This window comes from Passer domesticus, chromosome 15 (genome assembly GCF_036417665.1).
Source record: "Passer domesticus isolate bPasDom1 chromosome 15, bPasDom1.hap1, whole genome shotgun sequence".
Taxonomy (NCBI): domain Eukaryota; kingdom Metazoa; phylum Chordata; class Aves; order Passeriformes; family Passeridae; genus Passer; species Passer domesticus.
The window spans coordinates 8,725,150-8,731,707 of record NC_087488.1 but is presented as its reverse complement, the minus strand read 5'-3'; positions in this window follow the sequence as shown (position 1 = coordinate 8,731,707).

Sequence of the window (6,558 nt, the reverse complement as noted above, 5' to 3'; positions counted from 1 at the left end):
AGCAGCAGGAAGCTGTGAACATGACCAACAATTGGCCTGGAGCCTTTCATCTTTATCCACTGAGCTGTACCTGTGATTGTGTCCATGTCACAGAGATCTCCTGAGGGCTCTCCTCGTGTGGCACAGGCATCACCCAAAGGGCTGTCACTGTTTCAGAGACACTTTTCTATATGTAAGTGTGTGTGTGTCCCCAGCACACTGCAGCTCTGTCCCCACTGCAAGCAGGAAAGCCCTGAGGCAGCACAAGGGGCACGTGCTAATATTTATCCCTTTGCTGGTATTGATTACTCCCTCAGGGACTTACAAATAATTCAGTCTGGATAAGAGCATCCAGAGAGTGCAGCTGCAGTGACTGGTGATGCATCAGGGAGATGAAAAGAGCCTTCCCTGGAAATTTTCATGCATGGACAGGTGCTCTGCTGTGTGGGTGGACATATTTCACCACCCTTGCCATGCAGTGATGGATGGGTGACAAAACACCTCCAAAAAGACAGGATAGGAAAGTTACAGCACAAAAGAGCTTTCATGAGATTTACCTAACTGTGAAGCAAAACCAAAAATCAGGACAGGGTCACCATGCTGGGATCTGGTTTTAGGGGCACAGCTTGGGGTCCCCAGCCAGCAAAGGTTTCTTTCTCTTCTGACACATTCTGATGCTGCAGCTGATTTCCCAGTTAGGTTTGGAGATGACAGGGCTGTCACTCAGCTGTGCCTTTTCACAGTAGTTTAAAAGTCAGATAGTAAGCAAAACTCCCAAGCTCCTGATGATACCTGTCTCAGGAGGGAGTTTTCTCACCAGAGTATTGACTGGTGTTCTGCTAAAAGGAATATATTAAACCCCAGGTCTCCAGGTAACTCTAGCCCAAACTTTGCTGAAATCCAGAAGAAGAGGGAATTATATGTTGCTGAAATATTCTCTAGGGTTAAGGTAAGTGAAAAGCTTTGTCCTAACATGATCAGAAATGTCACAGAGAGAATTTCAGGCTATTCAAAATCTTTCAGCTTAACACACCTGCACAAGATGGGGTCTGAACCCTCATCCACCAAAAATTGAGCTCATAGATCCTGTATCATCTTTTCCCACTGAGCTCCCAGAGGAAAATATTAAGAACTAGAAAAAAACAAACTAAAAAATACCCCAAACTTACAGATGATGCTCTCCCTCTAGCATGCTCTTGAGGTGATTCTATTAGCCTTTGAGGAACTGTGTCTCATATTTCCCCCCATCCCTCCTTACTTTATAAATACCCTAGAAGACCTTCAAGGGTTGGTCCAGATCCCTGTGCATGGACAGGAACTCTCACAGCACTGCAGTTCTTCCAGCATGTCAGAAAAAATTCCTTTAAGCGTCCCCCAGTGTAACTCATCTGAATTAGTCCTGCTGCTGGTCGTGGGAGGAGAACCACTTGCAAAGCAGGGGATGAATCACTTGAAAATGAATATTAAGCTTGTTTGGAAATGAAACCAAAAGAACTGAGTCAACACAGACTCCCTTCCCCGTGGGACTCAGAGCTGCTCAGCAATCCCCGTGTCCCAGCAGCGCCCTGGCTGTGTGCAGCATCCTCAAACGGGGCTGCAGGGCAACCACCGTGCCCCAGGGCTGCAGTGGCATCCCTTCCTGGGCTCCCCTGGCACCCAGAGGCAGGGCTGAGCTGAAACACAGGGCTCCAAGTCTTCCACTCCACTCCCCAGGGGCCGTGCCCCCAGTCTTGCTGTCTTCCCCTGGCTGTGGCAGCATCAGGCTGCTCCAGAACTCTGTTCATCCCCATCCAGACACAGGGGCAAGGCAGGATCCTGCATGCTCCTCATGGCTGTGCTGCTGGCACCCTGCCAGGCTTTCTGGGCTGCCCAGGGGGCTTTTGGCAGTAATTGGTGGTTTTCCATGGGAGCTACTAGTTAATGCTTGGGGTTCTGTGGAGCCATACTACAAAACAATGATGAACTTGTCAAAAGACACAAATTATACTGTAATGAAATATGGACATGGAAAGGGGCCAGACTCAGCTCTTCTTTTCACAACAATATGAGTTATTTCCATGTATTTTAAATAGTTAATGACTTTGTTGTTCATTCAGCTCAAACCATCTAAAATAATAAAAGAATTAGAGGGAGAAAAGGAAGTTAAAGGTGGTCAGAAATCCAGCCAAAACATTCAGCAAATAAAGAAACCCAGCCTGCCTGTGTGTGAGCAGCAGTATTTGGGGTTAATGACACTTTTTGTCCAGACTGGAGCAGAGAAAAGGAAATTCTCAAGACTTAAAAATATTGCTGTAATGCGAACCGCAGCTCTCAGCCAGCTCTTGTTCTGAAGTTATTTATTTGCCATGACTAATTTGCAGTTTCAAATGCGGTCACCGCCTCACACGTGGCAGTGTGGGCACCAGGACTGGAGGCACTTGGAGCCCAGCAAAGGTTCCCATGGGCAGTGCCAGCCCTGCTCTGCAGCCCAGAACCAAACCCCACTGACACCGAGCTCCTAAAATGCATTTCCCAGGCGTGCAAACCAACACTGAAGTGCGGATGCAGACTCAGATCACTGCCTCACTATTTCTTGTCTTGCCCTGTTTGGTTTTTTTTCTTCCTTTTTTTTGATTAATCAGCCCAGGGATGCAGAGAAGCCAAGTGTCTTGACAGCACAGAGGTAATTTGGGAAGGGCAGGCGGGCTGCAAAGCTCCCAGCAGTGGGACCAGTGCTTGGCTCAGCTCTGCTGTTGCCCCTGGTTTTAGGGTAAATACGTTGTTAAGTTTGTTCAGCCAAGCATCACTTCCCATTTTCCGTGCCCAGAGAGCAGGATGAGGCAGGCAGCACTGCAAACACAGGTGGTTTAAGGGTTCTCCTCACCCTAAATCTCCTCTGTGGGGTGAAGAGAGTGTGTCCTGATGCCCCTTTCCCAGCACAGACGGTCTGTACATCTGCCTTTAATTAAGATGAGAAAGGGGGACTTGGGGGGATTCTGGGTTCATTTCTGGCAGTGTACCTTCCTTTAGTTCTGTGTGATGCATATTGTGCATGAGCTGAGATGCACCAGGCAGAGAGCTGGGCTAAAAATAAACCCAGTGTCACTGCTGTGTCAGTCTCCTGTTGATATTTCTTGGTTTGTTTTATGGCATCTTCGAGGCCAGTCAAGTGTGGGGGGGAAATCAAAAAAGAGAGAATGTTTGCTTTTTGAGGCTGGGTTAAGAGTGAGCTGGTACAAATCATGTCATTTCACTGAGTGGATTCAGACCATTACAGTCTCTGTGGTGCTGGTTCACACTCATGCTCATGCACTCTTAAATAAGACCTAGCTTGTTCTTATTTAACAATAATTAGCTTGTGCTAATTCTTAGTGCATTATCATATTGATACCAATTTAACTGATGTTAATAAATTAAAGGAATGGACAAATTAAATCAGCACTTACCTATCCATGTGAAAGAAAGGGGCTGTGTTTCAGCTACGAGTCAGCAAGCAGCAGAGTGCTGGCTCCCCAAAGAGAGACCAGGGAGTGTGAGGTGTTGATCCAGTGGACCTCAGGTTAGTGACTTTCTGGATCTAGAGAGAGAAGGACTAAATCTGACCAAAAAAAGCTCCTAAATGGGGAATTCTGGAAAGAAATGCATGCTTTTAAATGCATTTGGACATTGCATCAATTGCCTGGGGTGCAAGGTCTCTGCAGGGAGCAGGTCACAGGAGCATCCCCACTCTGTGAAGGGCTGCAGTGCTCCCTGGGCTGTCCCTCCCCAGGGACACCTGCCTCCCCCATGGCTTGGCTGGTCCTGCTGTGGCCAGGCTGCTGGGAAGTAGCTCACAGCACTTTTTCTCTTTTACTGGAGGCAAAAAGTAATTTCTTCCTCTGAAGGCAGGGCTGGAGCCGTCCTCTGCTAATGAATGCAAACCATCAGTGAGCAGTAATGGAAAATCGGGGATGATGTGGCAGGCAGTGGCTTGCTTTCATGGCACCAGAAAAGCCCTTTTAAATTTAAATTTAGCAAAGAATTTAAAGCACATATAGGCAGACTCTATTAGAAAGTGAAATATTTGATCTTGGCTATTAATCTGTTATAAGAATACTTTAATTTCCTTGCCATGTGTATCCAGTGATAGACTTTCATAAATGAGATCACATTAAAATGTACTTTATGTTTCTAGTCAAATCTATTTTATTATTATGCAAGTCCTAGTTAAGGAAAAAAAAAAAAACAATTACAGAGGCAGACTAAGAAGAGCACATTATTTTAACTCAATTATACAACTAAAATACTGCTCCTACTTGAAGGCTGTACATTGTGCACTACTAAACACCCTGGGAAGAGGTTGCTCCATTGCAGCCATGCTACCAGATTTGGGATAATTTAGGGGCAGTGGAAATACAAAGAGAGTCTAAAACAGCTCATGTGGTGTGGGGTACTGCTATGTGTATATAGACACAGAGCAGTATTCAGTAAAAGACATATTTTTATATGGCATATATTAATATCAAAGTATTATATTCATATTGAAGCATTACATCTGGACTCTGTCTTACTGAAATCAAATATATTTTAAGGATGGTCCATAATTAATGTGAGTTGTCACTCCTGACACACTGCACCACAGGCAGACAAGTGTTTTAGGAAGTTTCCCTGTGGCCAGGGAGGCTGGGAGGCTCTGCTGCCCTGGTGCTACCTGTGGACACTGCAGGGGTTGTGTCAGCCCAGCTGGGCCAGTGGTGAGGGCTCTGCAGAGCTGCACTGCCTGCTCTGGTGGAGGCATTCATTTAGAGAAGAGACCACTGGCAGCCTGGAACCAGCACAGAGCATCATGATGGATGTTTTAGGGTGAGAAGAAAAAAATGGTTTACATCTTATAACTCACTTTGGCTGATTAGGCACAAATGTCTGTTTTAAACCTTCAAATCTGGGCACCCAAACCGTATCATAATCCTGCCACTTTTCGAATGTCTTTTCACTCCATTCAAGCAGCCTGACAGAGAGCCAGCAGGGGCCACAGCATCTGCTGTCACGCTGCTGGAGCAGAAAGCTTTGCTTCCAGGTTCACCAGTGCTGTGGATCCAAATGCTTCCCCAGGATGGGGCAGCCATGGTGTACAGTGAGTGTGTACACTGACATCATGCTGTAGCTGAAAAGTCCAATCTGGTGTCTTCCAGAAGAGGGTGCAGCTCAAGGCTTGAATCTGAAAAATGCAGGATACTTTTGGATCATGTTAATGCTATTAATAAATTAACCTGAAACTCCTTGCCTGTGAATTTAGGATCCTGGCATGACTCTGCTTTGCTTGAGAGCTGGCCAGAACAAACTGGTGCTTGGCAATTTACTCCAGGACATGAAGTGTCTGAGCCTTGTCCCCCCAGAGTCCCCCAGCTCCAGGTTCAGCCCTTCCCCATCCAGGTGGGACTCACAGTTGGTGCCTCAGCTGTGCCCCAGCTCAGAGCCTGCAGTCAGCAGCCAAAAGGCTGATTTGGCACCAGAGCAGCCATGATCATCTTTCCTGGAAGAATGAAAAATTGCCATCCGTGTCTGGTTTTAACTTCAGTACAACCTCAGTATCTCTTCTTTTTAAATCATTCATAGACAGTGAAGATTTGCAGCTGTTTGCATTTGTGAAGCCTCAGATTACTAACAGCCTCTGATTTTTAGAAAATAGGTTACAGATTCTTTAGCAACAGATGAGCAAATGCCAAATTTCAAAATCCCCATTGTCAAGGCAATTAAATACCTCGTTCCTGTTGCACTTGGTTTACTGGGCAGCTATTGGCAAACTGCTCTGTCTTGTGTCACTGTGTGAATTAACCATGTTCTAGACTATAAATAATAATGACAATAAGAGACCTTAGGCATGGCAGATGCAGGGATGTGGCGAGGGTGTTTCCAGCAGACAGAGGCACGGCCTCTCCTGCCAGTGTGGCACTGCCAGTGTGGCACCCTCTCAGACCACCCTCTCCTTGGTGAACTGGGATTCCTGTGCCTTACAGAGCAGATTCTCACTGAAATCTACAAGGCAAACAAAACACTTGAGCACCTGGTAGCCTGATTTCCAACTCCCCCCACAACCTTTTCTTTAAAGTAGTGGCCAATGACGCATTTGGAGATAATTAAAATAAAAGTTGAGGGTTTTTAGTTTTAATATGCCATGACTATTAGCAGCTGGATTAGGAATCAGCCAGCACAAAAGCAGCATACTTCTTATACCAGCTATAAATAAAACCAGGCTTCAAATTTGAAAGCAGGATTTTTTTTCCCCTTTCCCCCCCCTCCACATAAAATCTTTTCTTTGTGCCAAGACTAAAATATTAGCACTGTGTTCCCTCCTCTGTTTAAACAGACCTTATTGCATCTAAGTGCCAAAAAAGTGGAATTCCTGAACAGCAGGTGAAAAGAAAACACAAGATCAAATGCAGTTCTGGCTGCCAAGAGAACCTGCAGCACGGCTTGGGGGTGCATGAGAAGTCATGCAGCTCCTGGTGCTGTCAAAGACTTTTGGAAGGTCATCAAGGAGTTTTTTCAAGCACCCCACATCAAAAATCTGTGCAGAGAGACAAACCTGCAATACATCATGGGGATGGTACTAAAGATACC